Below are 22,166 nucleotides of genomic sequence, written 5' to 3' on the forward strand. Positions count from 1 at the left end.
TAAGAAGAACAGAGGAAATCAGCTCTAATATACATTATTTAGGTAGGCATATTGGTCAGAGAGCCTGTTGTAAGTCTGAGTCATCGGTAAATGAGTACATCACTAAGTAAGGAGAGGCTGTACTTTTATCTGTAAATTTTTTCACCCTCTACTCTTATTGTTTCCCTTATTCTATCTTCAATCAAAAGATTTCATAATCAGTCATCAAAAAAAAATCATATTATTATTCTTATTATTATTATTATTTCTCAACAGCCATCTCCTAACAAGGCAGGGTGACTCAAGAAAGCACCTTCACCATCATTCAATCAACTGCCATTTTTCCAGAAGTATGCTGACATCACAATCAGATTATCCTCTGACTGCAATATCTTCACCTCTCATCCAAAACTCAAGTCTGGCTAACCAATTTCCCCAAATCCCCTTATAAAAATTCTTTTGCTCACACTCCTACAGCACACTCATTAAAAAAACATTATAAGAACATAAGAAAGGAGGATCACTGCAGCAGGCCTGTTGGCCCATACTAGGCAGGTCCTTTACAATCCATCCTACTAACAAAACATTTGCCCAACCCAATTTTCAATGCTACCCAAGAAATAAGCTCTGATAACTTTATCCACTCATTTGCAAGTCCCACTCAAATCCAACCTCTCTCACTCATATATTTATCCAACCTAAATTTGAAACTACCCAAAGTCCTAGCCTCAATAACCCAACTAGGTAGACTGTTCCACTCATCAACTTCCCTATTTCCAAACCAATACTTTCCTATGTCCTTTCTAAATCTAAACTTGTCTAATTTAAATCCATTACTGCGGGTTCTCTCTTGGAGAGACATCCTCAAGACCTTATTAACCCTTTCAGGGTCCAAGGCCCAAATCTGGAGTCACGCACCAGTGTCCAAGAATTTTCAAAAAAAAATTTGTTATTTTTTCTTATGAAATCGTAGAGAATCTTTTTGTGAAGGTAATAAAACAAAAAGTACGAAATTTGGTGGAAAATTGACGAAATTATGCTCTCGCGAATTTTGATGTGTCAGCGATATTTACGAATCGGCGATTTTGCCGACTTTGACTCCCATTTTAGGCCAATTACATTATTCCAATCAACCAAATTCTTAGCTATTTCACTAGTATTACTTCTATTCTATCGATTGAGCACAAGAAATCGCCAAGTCAACTGTTTCAACTACAAAATGAAGTGATCGGAAATTGTTAATTTGGCCAATTTAACACAAAGTTCAAAATATTCCAATTTCTAAATAGGGTCCAGAATAAACAATGTAGGCATTCCTGGCACTAAACTAACATTTCCTCTGTTCATTAGTTATGTTTTGAGGCTTTACAAATAAATTCCATTTTGATTTTTTATTCACATAATGAATTTTTATTCACACCAAAAAATAGAAGATTTACTGTTATGCAATACTGTAATAATTGTATAAATATCATCACCATATTTGTGAATGTATATTAGACCCACCAGCTGACGTGTATTAGATGTGTGAGGTCGTTTGTTTACTCTTGAATATCGGCAAAAATTTAACATTTCCGCTACTTTGAGCTCAGTTTCAAGCCATTTCCAGTGCTAAAACCAATCAAAATCATCTCTATTTCTGTAATATGTCTTCCATTCTATCAAATGAGACCAAGAAATCGCAAATACAACTATAAAAAACATACGAAAAAACACTGCAAAGTTGCTGTTTTAATCGAAAAATCATGATTTCAGTTTTTTTCTCTCATTATACACAGTGTGCTGCAGGATCTGTTTTATGTGGTGCACACATACCACATAGATGTATTCTCTCATATCTAGGCCCAAATGTACCACTCACAGTTTATCAGAGTGAGCTGAGCTCATGGCGTAGATCTACGGTTTGGACACTCACCGTAAAGCCGTAGATCTACGGGACGGACCCTGAAAGGGTTAATATCCTCTTTATTAATAACCATCTTCCACTTGTACACTTCAACCATGTCTCCCCTCATTCTTCATCTAACAAGTGAATGTAATTTAAGAGTCTTCAGTCTTTCTTCATAAGGAAGATTTCTAATGCTATGTATTAATTTAGTCATTCTACGCTGAATGTTTTCTAATGAAATTATGTCCATTCTGTAATATGGAGACCAGAACTGAGCTGCATAATCTAGGTGAGGCCTTACTAATGATGTTATAAAGCTGCAGTATAACCTCTGGACTTCTGTTGCTTACACTTCTTAATATAAATCCTAATACTACTCTATTTGCCTTATTACGTACGCTTAGGCATTACTGTCTTTGTTTAAGGTTGCTGCTCACCATAACCCCCAAGTCCTTTTCGCAATCTGTATGGCGAAGTTCTACATTATTTAACTTATAAGTGCTAGGGTTTTGGACACTCCCTAGCTTCAGAACCTTGCATTTATCTACATTGAACTGCATCTGCCACCATTCCATTCACTTCTGTCTAACATGTTCACACACATGTACTGGCTATTCATGCCCCTAAAACTCAAAACCTTTAATCTCCTCCCTCCAACTGTTCCTATGATGACTTGTTTCTTCAAACTATACTGTATGTGGAATCTACTGAGTATGCAGCAAACCTTCAAGCTAATATAAACAGCCTTTCAGAGGGTCACAAACACAACAATATTTAACAAGGGCATACCTTACCTATGATATACCTTTGATGAGTTCCAAGAGTTTTTTTGTTCTCAGAGCCTGTCCATGGGCCAGGCTTGTATGGTGTTTGCCTGGTTAACCAAATTTCAGTTACTCTGCTATGGAAAAATTGAGGAAATAAAGACCGACACAGATTACAGGCCACTTCAATCATTCAATACAGTGGAAGTCCAGTGTGAGAGACATGGAAGAGACACTGTCAGAGGATCTCACATTCAAGGAACTAGAATATTCAAAACATGAGAGGCCAAGCCGATTATGATACTCTTCGGATAATTAATCTTCTCCAGGATGGAATATTGCTGTATACTAATAGTCCCCTTCAAGGCAGAAATTGCAAAACTGGATAATGTACAGAGAACCTTCACTGTTCATATAAGTTCAGTCAAGCACTTGGACTACTAGGAATGCTTGAAGTACCCTTAAATTATACAGTGGACCCTCGAGTTTCATAAGCCTTGTGTTTCGTAAATTTTGCTTTTCAGCAACTTTTTTTCGTCAAAATATAGTCTCACAGTTCGTAATTTGCCTCGCCATTCGTCGGTCATCCAGAATGTGTATGAGCGACCTCCCAGTGGCTGCATATACACAAAGGCTCCCACAAACCATTCAGAGAGTTAGTGTGGCATTGTTTCTGGGCGAGTGACCATCACCCCATGCATTCATGCGATACATTTCATAATAATCCATTTTTTTTTGTGCTTGCAACTACTAAATAAGCCACCATGGGCCAAAAGAAAACTCCTAGTGTCACCCCTTTAGTAAAGAAGGTGAGAAATACGATAGAATTCAAGAAAGAACACACCAGACAGGGTACTTCCCTACACCAGCCAGGGTACTTCCCCACACACCAGCCAGGGTACTTCCCCACACACCAGCCAGGGTACTTCCCCACACACCAGCCAGGGTACTTCCCCACACACCAGCCAGGGTACTTCCCCACACACATAATTTGATTTGAGTGGGACTTGCGCATGAGTGAATAGAATTACATTGGAACCTTGTTTTTAGGCCGCTGCATTTATCAGCCATTTCATTTTTAGGCTGTTTTATCCGCGGAAATCTTCCTCTGTATTTTGGCCATTACCTCATTTATCAGCCGTATTAAATGTGTGTCAGCCCGTCTCCCACCAGGACGCCACAGGTACATGAGTCAGTCTCCCTTTGTCTGTCAGCGAGTGAGTATATACTCTGCGCATTCATCCAAACATCCAGGGAGTGTAGCAGGCAGGCAGGAAGTGTAGCAGGCAGGCAGGAAGTGTAGCAAGTAGGCAGGGAGTGTAGCAGGCATTCAGGGAGAATAGCAGGGAAACAGGGAGTGTGGAAGGGAGGCAGGGAGTGTAGCATGGAGGGAGGGATTGTAGCAGGCATGCAGGGAGTGTAGCATGGAGGCAAGGAATATAGCAGGCAGGCAGAGAGTGTAGCAGGCAGGCAGGCAGGGAGTGCAGCAGGTATGCAGGAAGTGTAGCAGGCATGCAGGGAGTGGAGCATAGAGGCAGGGAGTGCAGCAGGGAGAATAGCAGGGAAACGGAGTGTGGAAGGGAGGCAGGGAGTGTAGCATGGAAGCAGGGAATGTAGCGGGCAGGCAGGAAGTGTACCAGGCAGGCAGGGAGTGTAGCAGGCATACAGGGAGTGTAGCATGGAGGCAGGGAGTGTAGCAGGCAGGCAGGGAGTGTAGCAGGCAGGCAGGGAGTGTAGCATGGAGGCAGGGAATGTAGCAGGCAGCCAGGGAGTGTAGCAGGCAGGCAGGGAGTGTAGCAGGCAGGCAGGGAGTGTAGCAAGTATGCAGGGAGTGTAGCATGGAGGTAGGGAGTGTAGCAGGCAAGCATGGAATGTAGCAGGGAAACAAGAAGTGTGGGAGGCAGGGAGTGTAGCAGGCAGGCAGGGAGTGTAGCAGGCAGGCAGGGAGTGTAGTAGGCAGGCAGGGAGTGTAGTAGGCAGGCAGGGAGTGTAGCAAGCATGCAGGGAGTGTAGCAGGCAGGGAGGGAAGTAACCCCAGAGAGAGCTTCAATACCTGAAGTCCTTATGGAGGGGGGATTCCCCTTCCATACAATAATCAGTCCTTCCTCCCTCTCTCCATAAGCCAACAAGAGTCTTCAATAGAGGTATGTAATAGTGATTTAAATGTTTATTTATTTTATTTAGTTCTCATTGTTTTGTGTATGCAAAACTATAATTAATCTTTAAAAAATGTATTTTTTTGTGAATGTTTTTGGTTGTCTGGAACGAATTAATTGTATTTACATTAACCCTTTCAGGGTCCAAGGCCAAAATCTGAAGTGGTGCCCCAGTGTCCAAGAATTTAAAAAAAAAATTGCTATTTTTTCTTATGAAATGGTAGAGAATCTTTTTGTGAAGGTAATAAAACAAAAAGTACGAAATTTGATGGAAAACTGACGAAATTATGCTCTCGCGAATTTTGATGTGTCAGCGATATTTACGAATTGGCGATTTTGCCGACTTTGACTCCCATTTTAGGCCATTACATTATTCCAGTCGACCAAATTCTTAGCTATTTCACTAGTATTACTTCTATTCTATTGACTGAGCACAAGAAATCACCAAGTCAACTGTTTCAACTACAAAATAAAGTGATCGGAAATTGGTAATTTGGCCAATTTAACACAAAGTTCAAAATATTCCAATTTCAAAATAGGGTCCAGAATAAACAATGTAGGTATTCCTGGCACTAAACTAACATTTCCTCTGTTCATCAGTTACGTTTTGAGGCTTTACAAATAAATTCCATTTTGATTTCTTATTCACATAATGAATTTTTATTCACACCAAAAAATAGAAGATTTACTGTTATGCAATATTGTAATAATTGTATAAATATCATCACCACATTTGTGAATGTATATCAGACCCACCAGCTGGCGTGTATTAAATGTGTCAGATCGTTTGTTTACTCTTGAACATCGGCAAAAATTTTAACATTTCCGCTACTTTGAGCTCAGTTTCAAGCCATTTCCAGTGCTAAAACCAATCAAAATCATCTCTATTTCTGTAATATGTCTTCCATTCTATCAAATGAGACCAAGAAATCGCAAATACATCTATAAAAAACATATGAAAAAACACTGCAAAGTCGCTGTTTTAATCGAAAATCACGGTCTCAGTTTTTTTTCTCCACAGTGTGCTGCAGGATTTGTTTTATGTGGTGCACACATACCACATAGATGTATTCTCTCATATCTAGGCCCAAATTTACCACTCACAGTTTATCAGAGTGAGCTCAGCTCATGGCGTAGATCTACGGTTTGGACCTTGAACGTAAAGCCATAGATCTACGGGACGGACCCTGAAAGGGTTAATTCTTATGGGAAATACTGTTTCAACTTTAGGCCGTTTCGAATTTAGGCCTACCTTCTGGAATGGATTACGGCTGAAAAACAACGTTCCACTGTATCAAAGCTTATTGCTTGGGGAGCATTGAAAATTGGGTTGGGCAAATATTATGTTAGTGGGATGGTTTGTGAAGGACCTGCCTAGTATGGGCCAACATGTCTACTGTAGTGTTCCTGCTTTCTTATGTTCTTATGTACACCAGCCAGGGTGCTTCCCCACTCAACCCAGCCAGGGTACTTCCCCACACACACGATTTGATTTGAATGGGACTTGTGCATGAGTGAATAGAATTATCAAAGCTTATTGCTTGGGAAGCATTGAAAATTGGGTTGGGCAAATATTTTGCTAGTGGGATGGTTTGTGCAGGACATGCCTAGTATGGGCCAACAGGCCTGCTGCAGTGTTCCTCCTTTCTTATGTTCTTAACCCTCTCCCCTCTTCCTGTCTTCCATACACCAACAAGAGTCTTCAATAAAGGTAAGTGTGATGTTATTATTGTTTTATACTTGATTTCTCATTCTTTTCTGTATGTAAATCTATATTTAAACCTTTCAGGGTCGGCAGGCCCTCTCCCAAACCTGTTCTCAGGGTCGGTAAATATTCGAAAAAAATTATTTTTTATGAAAAAATAGTTTTTTTCTAAATTTTATAGGCTAAAAAATTTTTTTTGCATGAAGCTGACAGAAATTGAACCACATACGGCAACATCACTGACTCCCAGTCACCTGGTAATAGTTTATTTTGTTTTTTCTACTTTTTTCTTTTATTTTCTAATATTTTATTTTTTCAAGTAACTTTTATGGCCTCTGAGACCAATATAAAGACTATTTGGTATATATTCACTCATTGTATACTACACAATAACAGCACAAACTTTGCTGTCATTATATTGTTTACAAAATATGTTTACACAAACCAACAATAAAAAATGTTGTTTATTACTATTTTTCTATCATATATATACTCATATAGAGTGACTGGACAGATTCCTATAACTACAAGAGGTTCTGAAAGCTTGTAGTAGTGTGGGGGTGGACTTGTAAATATGCTGAGTCACTGGTGTGTCGTGTGTCACAATGATGCATCATACCACCACTCACTAACCTCACTGCCTTCCACAACACATCCATTCCTTCCCACACACCTACCTTCCTTCATTCCATCCTCTCATCTCTTCCTACCTACCTTCCTTCCTTCATTCCTTCCTCTCATCTCTTCCTACCTACTTTCCCTCCTTCCTTCCTTCCCTCCCTCCCTCCCTCCTTCCTTCCTTCCCTCCCTCCTTCCTTCCTTCCCTCCCTCCCTTCCCTCTCTCTTTTCTTCCCTCCCCCCTTTCTTCCCTCCCTCCTTTCTTCCCTCCCTCCCTCCTTTCTTTCTTCCTTCCTTCCCTCCCTCCTTCCTTCCCTCCCTCCCTCCTTCCTTTCCCTCCCTCCCTTCCCTCCCTCCTTTCTTCCCTCCCTCCTTCCTTCCTTCAAGTAACTTTTCTGGCCTGTGAGACCAATATAAGGTATACTGAATGTATATTCACTCGTTGTAAGCTACACAATAACCGCACACAGTTATTATATTGTTTACAAAACATGTTTACACAAACCAATTATAAAAGTTGTTTATTACTATTTTTCTATTACATATATACACACAAAGCCACTGGACACTTCCCAGAACTGCTACAGCTTCTGTAAAGCTCACAGTTGTTGTGTAGGGGTGGACTTGTAAATATGCTGAGTCACCAGCCTAATTAGTGTCACAATGACAAATAACACCACCACTCACCACCCTCACTGCCTGTCAACACCCATCCCTTCCTCCCCACCCCACCAACCTACATGGAAATAAGTCACTGTCTGAATTTTTTGAGTTATCCTAGGTTGATGGTCTTCCTTTCTTCCCTCCTTCCTTCCTTCCCTCCTTCCTCTCATCTCTTCCTTCCTTTCTCTCATCTCTTCCTTCTTTCCTCCCTTTCTTCTACCTTCCTTCCTTCTTCCTTCCTTCCTTCAGGTTGGTTTCCTGGGCATTGCTTTCAGTCACAAACTCCTCAAAACCATGAAATTCATCTTCACTGACACTTCCATCTGTGTTTGAACTGTCACTGGGGAACAAAAGAACCCCAATTAGCCGAGGAGTGAGGAGTTTCTTACCGCTAGACATGGTGAACAAGGTGTAATAAAATGACTTTCCCATAATGCACCACTGGGTTCCCGATTTTTTTTTATACCGCGCACACTGACCATGGAGACCCATTCTCTCACATCCAGGACTACCAGCCTTTTCCTGCTTGATTTGAGGACGCTAGAATTTATGCGTACTAGTATGGCACCAACCCTGGCGCATAAGCCGCACTAGTACGGCACCAACCCTGAAAGGGTTAATCTATAAAAAAAAACTTTTAATACTTTTGGGTGTCTGGAATGGATTAATTGGATTTACATTATTTCTTATGGGAAAAATGGTTTCGCCATTCACAAATTTTGCATTTTGTCAGACTCTCTGGAACGAATTAATTACGAAATTCTGTAGACAGCCTGTACTGTCTGCACAGACAGCCCATGCTGTCTGCCAGCTTAGTTCATATTTCGTGCCACTCAGATGCTGCCCTCTGTAGACAGGCCTCTCGGTAGGCACGCCAGCCTGTCTGCCCTTGCCTCGCTCTCACTCCCACAGCAGCCTAGCAGGAAGACAGAAGGCCTTACTCCCTAGCTCTCTCTCGTGGGATGGCCCTCCCGGGCCATGGGCAAACACACAAGCCTGTGTACCCACCACGACTTAACAATAAAGCAAGAAGCCTCCGAAGACTTATCATTTACTACCCGCTACCAGAACGCCAAATAGTCTCTTTATAAATGGTGGCAGCGGTGGGATCACTTACAATTCTCGGAAAATTTTGGCTGGATCCTGCTTGTACCTGTGTGTGGATGCTGAAACGTGCAGACACGACATCAGGATAACTCGTTGAGAGACGGATGCTTCTTGTATGGGATGATGAAGTGAAGATGACTTCATACCTTCCTTCCTCTCTCTGGGCAAACGCACTGCTGCGACCACCTCTGCTACCAATGTTTAATGGGATTTATTTGGTGTACTGAAAGCGGGTGGTCAATGATATACTTCTTCTTCGGAGGCTTCTTACTTTATTGTTATATCGTGGTGGGTACACAGGCTTGTGTTGTGCCCATGGCCCGGGAAGGGCCATCCCACGAGAGAGAGACCAAGTTCCTTTTACCACCAGTATTGTCGCGTTGGGACGACGAGCGGTAGGTGGCCGAGCGTATGTAGACAGCCTGTACTGTCTGCACAGACAGCCCATGCTGTCTGCCAGCTTAGTTCATATTTTGCACCACTCAGATGCTGCCCTCTGTAGACAGGCCTCTCGGTAGGCACGCCAGCCTGTCTGCCCTTGCCTCGCTCTCACTCACACAGCGGCCTAGCAGGAAGACAGAAGGCCTTACTCCCTAGCTCTCTCTCTCATGGGATGGCCCTCCCGGGCCATGGGCAAACACACACGCCTGTGTACCCACCACGACTTAACAATAAAGTAAGAAGCCTCCGAAGACTTATCATTTACTACCCGCTAACCAGAACGCCAAATAATCTCTTTATAATTCGAGGGTCCACTGTACATCATAATATACACCTGGAAAATTTTGGAGGGCTTGTTCCCGAACTTGCACACTGCAATCACTCCATATGAGAGCAAGAGGCTTAGCAGATGGTTGAAGAATCCTCTGTTGAAGGGCAGAGGCCCATGAATACACTAAAGAGACTTCAATAAGGGGACCAAGACTTTTCCAACATGCTTCCACTGTACATCAAGGGAACTACCCAACAAACTTCTGGCAGTCCTCAGAACTTGATAAGTTTCTTACGTCAGTTCAGGATCAGCCAGGATGTGGTGCATACCTTGGACTACAGGTAGCTAGTAACAACAGCCTGGTCAATCAAGTCAGCAATTTGGAGCCTTAGCCTGGGAACAGTTTGTGGAAATAGTGACCCTTGACTCTGACACCAGGTAAACTCCTGGTAAGCTAATTATTATTACTATTATTATTATTTTTTATTTTTTTTTTATTTTTCATTAACACATCGGCTGTCTCCCACTGAGGAGTGCTTACAATACAGTTCAAAAACTGCAGCATATCTCCACCCCTCCTTCAGAGTGCAGGGACTGTACTTCCCACCTCCAGGACACAAGTCCAACTATTCGGTTTCCCTGAATCCCTTCATAAATGTTATATTGCTCACACTCCAACAGCTTCACACACTTCCCCCATGCTCACATCTGGCTCTTGCTCACTCCTACAAGATGTTATACCTCCCTGCCCATAGCACAAAATCCCAGCTTCCCTATCTTTGTCAACATTTAATAGCTCCTCAAAATATTCCCTCCACCTTCTCGATACCTCCAACTCTTCATCTAGTAACTTTCCTCTCCTATTTTTCACTGTCAAATCCATTTGTTCCCTAGGCTTTCTCAACTTATTAATTTCACTCCAAAACTTTTTCTTATTTTCAGCAAAATTTGTTGATAGCATCTCACCTACTCCATCATTTACTCTCCTCTTACATTTCTTCACCACTCTCTTAACCTCTCATTTTCTCTCCATATACTCCTCCCTCCTTATATCATTTCTACTTTGTAAAAAACTTCTCATATGCTAACTTTTTTCTCTTACTACGCTTTTAACCTTGTCATTCCACCAATCACTCTACCTCCTTCCCGCACCTACTTCCCTGTAACCACACACTTCTGCTGAACACTCTAACACTACATTCTAAAATCTACCTATATCTTTTCAACCTCATTGTCTATACAGCCTCTCCTCACTTAGCAACGTACTCGTTTACCGACGCCTCGAACTAATGATGGGCTCTCTGACCAGTATTCATACCTAAATAATGTATATCAGAGCTGATTTCCTCTATTCTGTTTATTTCAGTATACAGTACACTACTGTATAAACATTTAAAAATATACCAGAAATGTTACAAATGGTGCAAAGGTGACATTAAAGCAATATGAAAGATGGTTGACACAATCTCACTACTATCATAGTATGCTCCTCACTTAGCGACGAATTCATTTAACAACGTGGTCTTAAGGACGGAACTCCTTCGTTAAGTGAGGAGAGGCTGTATACACACTCACTAGCCCATCTTCCAGTAGTTGTTTATATTTTACCCTAACTGCCTCCTCCTTTAGTTTATAAACATTCACCTCTCTCTTGTTTGCTAATGCCATTCTCCTTGTAATCCATCTACCTTTTATGCTCACTGTAGCTACAACTAAAAAATGATCTGATATATCTGTGGCCTCTCTATAAACATGCACATTCTGAAGTCTACCTATCAGTCTTTTATCTACCAACTTATTATATTACAACTTATTATATATTACAAGTCAGATCTTACTCCCAAATCAATATTATATCATTATGACTATCTGTCCATTTAACTTTGTTTACCATTACTTAATTTAGTCCCTTATATATTTTCTCCTTTATTTTAGCTTTAAATAACTACCTTAGTTCATATATTCACAATTGTTAAAATAATCAAGGTGCTATTCTCAGGTGCTAAAGTGTAATAAGTTCATTATTTTGCCATTATATTCCCAAGCTCCTTTATTTGATTACCACTTTATTTGTTCACCACAACTTGTATTATTTTTATTTTATTTTATTAGCACACTGGCCAATTCCCACCAAGGCAGGGTGGCCCGAAAAAGAAAAACTTTCACCATCATTCACTCCATCACTGTCTTGCCAGAAGGGTGCTTTACACTACAGTTTTTAAACTGCAACATTAACACCCCTCCTTCAGAGTGCAGGCACTGTACTTCCCATCTCCAGGACTCAAGTCCGGCCTGCCGGTTTCCCTGAATCCCTTCATAAATGTTACTTTGCTCACACTCCAACAGCACGTCAAGTATTAAAAACCATTTGTCTCCATTCACTCCTATCAAACACGCTCACACATGCCCGCTGGAAGTCCAAGCCCCTCGCACATAAAACCTCCTTTACCCCCTCCCTTCAACCTTTCTTAGGCCGACCCATACCCCGCCTTCCTTCCACTACAGACTGATACACTCTTGAAGTCATTCTGTTGCGCTCCATTCTCTCTACATGTCTGAACCACCTCAACAACCCTTCCTCAGCCCTCTGGACAACAGTTTTGGCAATCCTGTACCTCCTCCTAACTTCCAAACAACGAATTCTCTGCATTATATTCACACCACACGTTGCCCTCAGACATGACATCTCCACTGCCTCCAGCCTTCTCCTCGCTACAACATTCATCACCCATGCTTCACACCCATATAAGAGCGTTGGTAAAACTATACTCTCATACATTCCCCTCTTTGCCTCCAAGGACAAAGTTCATTGTCTCCACAGACTCCTAAGTGCACCGCTCATCCTTTTCTCCTCATTAATTCTATGTTTCACCTCATCTTTCATAGACCCATCCGCTGACACGTCCACTCCCAAACATCTGAATACATTCACCTCCTCCATACTCCCTCCTTCCAATCTTTCATCACCTAATCTTTTTGTTATCCTCATAACCTTACTCTTTCCTGTATTCACTTTTAATTTTCTTCTTTTACATACCCTACCAAATTCATCCACCAACCTCTGCAACTTCTCTTCAGAATCTCCCAAGAGCACAGTGTCATCAGCAAAGAGCAACTGTGACAACTCCCACTTTATGTGTGATTCTTTTTCTTTTCACTCCACTCCTCTTGCCAAGACCTTCGCATTTACTTCTCTTACTACCCCATCTATAAATATATTAAACAACCACGGTGACATCACACATCCCTGTCTAAGGCCTACTTTAACTGGGAAATAATCTCCCTCTTTCCTACATACTCTAACTTGAGCCTCACTATCCTCATAAAAACTCTTCACTGCTTTCAGTAACCTACCTCCTATACCATACACCTGCAACATCTGCCATATTGCCCCCCTATCCACCCTGTCATATGCCTTTTCCAAATCCATAAATGCCACAAAAATGTCCCTTTTATAGTGTCTCCTTTATTTTAAGTTTAAAGAACTACCTTTAAAGAACTACAGGTCCGCCATCACAAATCTGGCGATCAGTATTCGGTTCCTTCAGTTATTCGGCACTAATTTTGGCTAGCATAATTTCAAATTTCCAGGGTCGCCACACCAACCTGCTGGTACTGTTTGGTGGCGGTACTTACTGCATAAGTCATTCCAGTTTCTTTTTCTCCATTTATTGTTATAACCTGCTTACTTTTAGCCCTAGCCATGTATTACAAAAACACTAATTGGGTTTTACATTAGTGTTAGTAATATAAAAGTTCGGGATACGTATATACACATTAAAATAAATGAATCTTAAATATTATATAAAAAACACAATCTTTGGTCTAGAGGTATTTAAACTAATAAACATCTGATAATATATACATGTTACAATAATAAATTATAATTAGCATCTTCGTAAAATAATAAATAATTCCTGACCCTACACAGGGTACAACTTCTCAGACACTACTGTGTCACTATATATATCTATGCTAAAATAATAAATTATAAATAACATTTGTACAATAATAAATTACAGTCAACTCCGTGTCTCACGACACCCTAATGACGCTCCGTGTCACATGACACGTATCCGTGTAATGACGCTCCATCTCAACTGTGTCTCTTGACACCCTTTTCTCTGCGTAATGACGCTCCTACTCTCCGTGTCACACGACACCCTTTTCTCTGCTTCATACACTACTGTGTCACCCTTGACACCCAGCGACACACTCACACAGCGTCTTTCTCGAGGCCAGTCACATGACACTATTCAATGTACACTACAACCGTAACTTCTTTAGTGTCACACGACACCCTTTTCTTCTCAGTGTTCCACTACGGTCCTATAGCATATCTCAGTGACACTCCATCATACTTGCTTAAGTGTCACACTACGGTCCTAGCCCAGTTCAGTGTCACACTCCAACCTTTTCTTCATGTAGTGTCCCACTAAAACAGCATCCGATGACTCCGGCCCACAGTTGGCCAGCGTAGGCGGTGAGTCCGCAGACATCACCTGTCCTCTAAATACTCTCCAAGGCCGGTAGAAGTACACCGTAAGGTGGTCTGGTGAGCACTTCCTACCGCCTTCAAGACCAGTTGATAAATAGTGTTTGTAGAACACCATGCTGCAAGCTCACTGAATGCGGCCGTCAAGTAACTGAGGCCAACAGACTCAGTGAGCTGCGGTGAGCACTTCCTCTAATGCCATTAGATATATATAATAAGACGGTCAGACGAATACTCTACTGCCAGTAGATGTCTACCGTAAGGTGTTCTGGTAGTTACTGCTGCTAAGGCCGGCTCAGCAGTCCCCACAATGGGTTTGATGACGTACCCAGTGGTACTGCCGGCCGGCAGGTTAACCATTTAACTGCTAGTTTGGCAGGGGGCCGCAACACCATGGTTCCAATGAATAAAAGAAATGCTTCTCATTATGTAAAGCACCTACACAGTACATTATCCATTAAAGATAAGGTGGCTTTGAAGCCACTGTCAGTTGCCATGAACTCAGTCTCATGAAGCAGGAGAATACCTGGAGTTTACCTGGAGAGAGTTTCGGGGGTCAACGCCCCCGCGGCCCGGTCTGTGACCAGGCCTCCTGGTGGATCAGCGCCTGATCAACCAGGCTGTTGCTGCTGGCTGCACGCAAACCAACGTACGAGCCACAGCCCGGCTGATCAGGAACTGTCTTTAGGTGCTTGTCCAGTGCCAGCTTGAAGACTGCCAGGGGTCTGTTGGTAATCCCCCTTATGTGTGCTGGGAGGCAGTTGAACAGTCTCGGGCCCCTGACACTTATTGTATGGTCTCTTAACGTGCTAGTGACACCCCTGCTTTTCATTGGGGGGATGGTGCATCGTCTGCCAAGTCTTTTGCTTTCGTAGTGAGTGATTTTCGTGTGCAAGTTTGGTACTAGTCCCTCTAGGATTTTCCAGGTGTATATAATCATGTATCTCTCCCTCCTGCGTTCCAGGGAATACAGGTTTAGAAACCTCAAGCGCTCCCAGTAATTGAGGTGTTTTATCTCCGTTATGCGCGCCGTGAAAGTTCTCTGTACATTTTCTAGGTCGGCAATTTCACCTGCCTTGAAAGGTGCTGTTAGAGTGCAGCAATATTCCAGCCTAGATAGAACAAGTGACCTGAAGAGTGTCATCATGGGCTTGGCCTCCCTAGTTTTGAAGGTTCTCATTATCCATCCTGTCATTTTTCTAGCAGATGCGATTGATACAATGTTATGGTCCTTGAAGGTGAGATCCTCCGACATAATCACTCCTAGGTCTTTGACGTTGGTGTTTCGCTCTATTTTGTGGCCAGAATTTGTTTTGTACTCTGATGAAGATTTAATTTCCTCATGTTTACCATATCTGAGTAATTGAAATTTCTCATCGTTGAACTTCATATTGTTTTCTGCAGCCCACTGAAAGATTTGGTTGATGTCCGCCTGGAGCCTTGCAGTGTCTGCAATGGAAGACACTGTCATGCAGATTCGGGTGTCATCTGCAAAGGAAGACACGGTGCTGTGGCTGACATCCTTGTCTATGTCGGATATGAGGATGAGGAACAAGATGGGAGCTAGTACTGTGCCTTGTGGGACAGAGCTTTTCACCGTAGCTGCCTCGGACTTTACTCTGTTGACGACTACTCTCTGTGTTCTGTTAGTGAGGAAATTATAGATCCATCGACCGACTTTTCCTGTTATTCCTTTAGCGCGCATTTTGTGCGCTATTACGCCATGGTCACACTTGTCGAAGGCTTTTGCAAAGTCTGTATATATTACATCTGCATTCTTTTTGTCTTCTAGTGCATTTAGGACCTTGTCGTAGTGATCCAGTAGTTGAGACAGACAGGAGCGACCTGTTCTAAACCCATGTTGCCCTGGGTTGTGTAACTGATGGGTTTCTAGATGGGTGGTGATCTTGCTTCTTAGGACCCTATGCTTTATTATTATGCTAATATCAACACTACAGCTTATTTGCCTATCACAATTGATCTAATATGACAAAGTAAACATTATAAATAACATAAAACATGTTAACCCTTTCGGGGTTTCAGCCGTACTATTACGGCTTACGCGCAGGTTTTTTTGACATACTAGCACGCATAAATTCTAGCGCCTTCAAATCTAGTGAGAAAAAGCTGGTAGGCCTACATATGAAAGAATGGGTCAATGTGGTCAGTGTGCACAGTATAAAAAAAATCCTGCAGCACACAGTGCGTAATGAGAAAAAAAATACTTTGACCGTGTTTTTGGATTAAAACAGCGACTTTGCACTGTGTTTTCGTATGGCATTTATTGTTGTATTCTAGTTTTCTTGGTCTCATTTTATAGAATGGAAGACGTATTACAGAAATTGAGATAATTTTGACTGATTTTACAATGAAAAGTACCTTGAAATTGAGCTCAAAGTAGCAGAAATGTTCGATTTTTACCAAAGATCAAAAGTAAACAAGTCATGCCAAGCGTCCAATACACGTCAACTGGAGAGTCTAATATTCTTTCACAAGTGTGGTGATATTATTTTACTATTTTTACACTAATGCAATAGTCTACATAATAGTAGTATGTCACTGATGTCAGCTAGGCCTGTATACCTTGTACATGTACATGTAGTAAATAAAGATATTACACCTACCATCCGACTTACGACCTGCTCGACATATGACGACTCGACTTATGACTGTGTTTTTTATGCCAAATTTCTGGGAAATAAACAAGTGTTTGTGTTGTACACAGTGTTTATCCTAAACCTTACAGTATAAAATACAGTACTAACAGCATAAAAAGTAAAGTAAAACATGAAATACCAAAATAAAACAATAAAGTCATTACAAAAATGTTATGTTGATATTCAATAGTAAAGTTCGACTTACGTCCATTTCGACTTACGACCGGATTCTCGGAACCGAACTCTTTCGTAAGTCGGATGGTAGGTGTATTATTATTATTATTATGGTAAAATGAAAGGGGGTAAGGCAGCTGGGATTGATGGGATAAAGATAGAAATGTTAAAAGCAGGTGGGGATATAGTTTTGGAGTGGTTGGTGAAATTATTTAATAAATGTATGGAAGAGGGTAAGGTACCTAGGGATTGGCAGAGAGCATGCATAGTTCCTTTGTATAAAGGCAAAGGGGACAAAAGAGTGTGCAAAAATTATAGGGGGATAAGTCTGTTGAGTATACCTGGTAAAGTGTATGGTAGAGTTATTATTGAAAGAATTAAGAGTAAGACGGAGAATAGGATAGCAGATGAACAAGGAGGCTTTAGGAAAGGTAGGGGGTGTGTGGACCAGGTGTTTACAGTGAAACATATAAGTGAACAGTTTTTAGATAAGGCTAAAGAGGTTTTTGTAGTATTTATGGATTTGGAAAAGGCGTATGACAGGGTGGATAGGGGGGCAATGTGGCAGATGTTGCAGGTGTATGGTGTAGGAGGTAGGTTACTGAAAGCAGTGAAGAGTTTTTACGAGGATAATGAGGCTCAAGTTAGAGTATGTAGGAAAGAGGGAAATTATTTCCCAGTAAAAGTAGGCCTTAGACAAGGATGTGTGATGTCACCATGGTTGTTTAATATATTTATAGATGGGGTTGTAAGAGAAGTAAATGCAAGGGTCTTGGCAAGAGGCGTGGAGTTAAAAGATAAAGAATCACACATAAAGCGGGAGTTGTCACAGTTGCTCTTTGCTGATGACACTGTGCTCTTGGGAGATTCTGAAGAGAAGTTGCAGAGATTGGTGGATGAATTTGGTAGGGTGTGCAAAAGAAGAAAATTAAAAGTGAATACAGGAAAGAGTAAGGTTATGAGGATAACAAAAAGATTAGGTGATGAAAGATTGGATATCAGATTGGAGGGAGGGTATGGAGGAGGTGAATGTACTGTATTCAGATATTTGGGAGTGGACGTGTCAGCGGATGGGTCTACGAAAGATGAGGTGAATCATAGAATTGATGAGGGGAAAAGGGTGAGTGGTGCACTTAGGAGTCTGTGGAGACAAAGAACTTTGTCCTTGGAGGCAAAGAGGGGAATGTATGAGAGTATAGTTTTACCAACGCTCTTATATGGGTGTGAAGCATGGGTGATGAATGTTGCAGCGAGGAGAAGGCTGGAGGCAGTGGAGATGTCATGTCTGAGGGCAATGTGTGGTGTGAATATAATGCAGAGAATTCGTAGTTTGGAAGTTAGGAGAAGGTGCGGGATTACCAAAACTGTTGTCCAGAGGGCTGAGGAAGGGTTGTTGAGGTGGTTCGGACATGTAGAGAGAATGGAGCGAAACAGAATGACTTCAAGAGTGTATCAGTCTGTAGTGGAAGGAAGGCGGGGTAGGGGTCGGCCTAGGAAAGGTTGGAAGGAGGGAGTAAAGGAGGTTTTGTGTGCGAGGGGCTTTGACTTCCAGCAGGCATGCGTGAGCGTGTTTGATAGGAGTGAATGGAGACAAATGGTTTTTAATGCTTGACATGCTGTTGGAGTGTGAGCAAAGTAACATTTATGAAGGGGTTCAGGGAAACCGGCAGGCCAGACTTGAGTCTTGGAGATGGGAAGTACAGTGCCTGCACTCTGAAGGAGGGGTGTTAATGTTGCAGTTTAAAAACTGTAGTGTAAAGCACCCTTCTGGCAAGACAGTGATGGAGTGAATGATGGTGAAAGTTTTTCTTTTTCGGGCCACCCTGCCTTGGTGGGAATCGGCCAGTGTGATAATAAAAAAAAAAAAAACCTCCGTCGAACCGCTTGGTATTATGCCAAATATTATTCATTCTGTAGTACTTAGCATGTTTTTATGTTACAGTAGACCTTCGGTTAACACCTTTAATCTGTTCCGGAGAGCTAGCCTTTAACCAATTTAGCCTTTCACCGAATTAATTTTCTCCCTAAGAAATAATGGAAATCCAATTAATCCGTTCCAGACACCCAAAAGTATTAAACAAAATAATTTTTTTTACATGAAATATACATTTCCCTACACAGCAATGAATGGTACATGCAAAATAAACAATAATTAAATACCACTTGCCTTTATTGTGGAGTTGTTGATGAGTGATGTGCCAGCAGCAGGGGAGATTCAAGTTTCCTATTGTTTGGAAGGGGAATCCCCTTCCATAAAGACTTCAGGTAACAAGTCCTTTCCTGGGGTTACCTCCCTTCTTGGTTTTTTAATGCCACTAGGACCAGCTTGAGAGTCACTGGACCCCTGTCACACCAAAAATCTGTCCAGAGAGCTCTGTTTCTCACATGCCCTTAGGATTTCCCTAAAATGGGACACAAGAGTGTCATTGTACATGTTGCCAATATGGCTTGCAACAGCTGTGACAGGATAAAATTCACCCATAAATGCTTGCACCTTTGTAAACATTGTACACATTTCCTTAATCCTTGACAAAGGCAACTTCCTCCATTTCTCTTCCTCCTGCTCTGAAGCACATTCCTGAGTTGTGATCTGTTGCTGTTGCACATCAAGCTCTTGCAGGTCTGCAGTGGTTGTTTCTTCATCGTCGTTCTGCACCAACTCTTCCACATCCTCACCACAAACCTCCAACCCCATGGACTTCCCCAATGACACAATAGCTTCCACTACTGGCATAGGCTCCTGAGGGTTAGCCCCAAACCCTTCAAAATCTCTCTCTTGTACACATTTTGGCCACAGTTTCCTCCAAGCAGAGTTTAAAATCCTGCAAGTCACTCCCTCCCAAGCCTTACCTATAAGGTTTATGCAACTGAGGAACTTGAAGTGATCTTTCCAAAACTCTCTTAGGGTCAACTGAGTGTCTGAGGTCACTTCAAAGCAATTTTGAAACACTGCTTTTGTGTAGAGTTTTCTAAAGTTTGAAATGACCTGCTGGTCCATGGGCTGGAGGAGAGGAGTTGTATTAGGAGGCAAAAATTTAACTTTAACGAAGCTAAACTCCCCTGCAATTTGCTCTTGCAAGTCGTGAGGATGAGGAGGAGATTGTCCATTACCAGGAGGTACTTGAGTGACAATTTTTTTTCAAGGAGGCAATTTTTCACAGTGGGGTCAAACACACCATAAAACCAGTCCATGAAAATTCCCTAGTGACCCATGCCTTAGTGCTTGATCTCCACATCACACACAAATTACCCTTGACGATATTGTTTTTCTTGAACGCTCTAGGAGTTTCAGAGTGATACACCACTAAAGGCTTCACTTTGCAAGCACCACTAGCATTACTACACAACATTAACCCTTTCAGGGTCCACAGGCCCTCTCAGAGACTTGTTCTCAGGGTTGCCCAAATTTCAAAAAAAAAAAAAAAAAAAAATTCTTATGAAAAGATAGAGAATCTTTTCCCAATCATAATGACACCAAAAGTATGAAATTTGATGGAAAACTTACGGAATTATGCTCTCGCGAAGTTAGCGGTCTCGACAATGTTTACGCATCGGCGATTTTGCCCACTTTGAGCCCTATTTTCGGCCAATTCCAATGTACTAGTCGACAAAAATCATAACTAATTCGCTAGAACTTCATTTTTTCTATCGAATGAGTACAAGAAACCACCAATTTACCGATTTCAACTATCCAATACAGGGGTCAGAATTTAGCAATTTTGCCAATTTCACACAAATTTCAAAAGATACCAATTTCCAAATAGGGTCCAGAATAAACAAGAAAGACATTCCTGGCACTAAAATAACATTTCCTCTGTTCATTAGTCATGTCCCCAAGCCCCTCTTACATTTTTTTGCTTTCCATTTTGAATTTTTATTCTCACAAAAAATAGAAGATTTACTGTTATGCAGACTACTGAATTAGTGTAGACATGGTATAAATAATATTGGCGCACTTGTGAAAGAATATTAGACTCACCAGTTGACGTATGTTGGGCACTTAGCATGATTTGTTTACTTTTGAACTTCGGTAAAAATCGAACATTTCTGCTACTCTGAGCTCAATTTCAAGGTACTTTTCATTGTAAAACCAGTCAAAATCATCTCAATTTCTGTAATATGTCTTCCATTCTATACAATGAGACCAGGAAAACTAGAATACAACAATAAATACCATACAAAAATACAGTGCAAAGTCGCTGTTTTAATCCAAAAACACGGTCAAAGTTTTTTTTTTCTCATTATGCACTGTGTGCTGCAGGATTTTTTTTATACTATGCACACTGACCACATAGACCCATTCTTTCATATGTAGGCCTATCAGCTTTCTCTCACTAGATTTGAAGGCGCTAGAATTTATGAGCACTAGTACGTCATGGACCCTGGTGCGTAAGCCGTACTAGCACGGCTGAAACCCTGAAAGGGTTAATGTCATAGGCTTATGTCCTGGGAGTGCCTTTTCCTCCTGAGTAATGTAGGTCCTGTTTGGCATTTTCTTCCAAAACAAGCCTGTTTTGTCACAATTAAACACTTGTTCGGGTTTAAAGCTTTCAGTCTCTATGTACTCCTTAAAGTCCTGCACATATTTTTCAGCCTCTTTTTTGTCTAAGCTTGCAGCCTCACCATGCCTTATTACACTGTGTATGCCACAACGATTTCATCAGCAGCAGCACTATTTGGAGGCATTTTCTTAATGAGATCATCATGCAACTGCCTTGCCTTTTCACATATTATTGACTGAGATATACTGTCCCCTGATAATTGTTTCTCGTTTATCCACACCAATAACAGTCTCTCCACATCTTCGAGTATGTATTTGCGATATCTGTTTTGTAATCACACTTCCACCTTTTGCAACAACAGCTTCCTTGATTTCCTTTTTGTTGCGCTAGAGAGTAGTGATGGTTGAATGGGGTTTGTTGTATAACTTTTCCAGTTCCGAGATACGCACTCCACTTTCATACTTTTCTATTATCTCTTTTTTCAGCTCGATGGTACACCTCACCCTTTTTACCACAGGGTTGGCACTAGAAGCTTTCTTGGGGCCCATGGTGGCTTATTTAGCTGTTACAAACACTAAACACAGTGGAATAATACAAAATATATCGCAGTACACGTGGAATCGACTGCAACAGCTTGTAAACAATGCCACACTGTCTGGTAGACTGGGTGACTGGCCGGGCTCACTCACAGCACCCAGCGGACACATTCGGGATGAAAGCTCCTGAGTTTTTAGGTGTTATCTGAG

At 41.6% G+C, this 22,166-nt stretch overlaps 1 protein-coding gene across 1 annotated transcript in view; it reads right to left on the minus strand.

The window, feature by feature from the left end:
* Positions 1 to 22,166, minus strand: part of LOC128686635 (uncharacterized) — a 29,699-nt gene that overhangs the window by 2,654 nt on the left and 4,879 nt on the right. The gene's annotated exons all lie outside the window — the stretch shown is intronic.

Source organism: Cherax quadricarinatus, unplaced genomic scaffold (assembly GCF_038502225.1).
Source record: "Cherax quadricarinatus isolate ZL_2023a unplaced genomic scaffold, ASM3850222v1 Contig646, whole genome shotgun sequence".
Classification (NCBI taxonomy): domain Eukaryota; kingdom Metazoa; phylum Arthropoda; class Malacostraca; order Decapoda; family Parastacidae; genus Cherax; species Cherax quadricarinatus.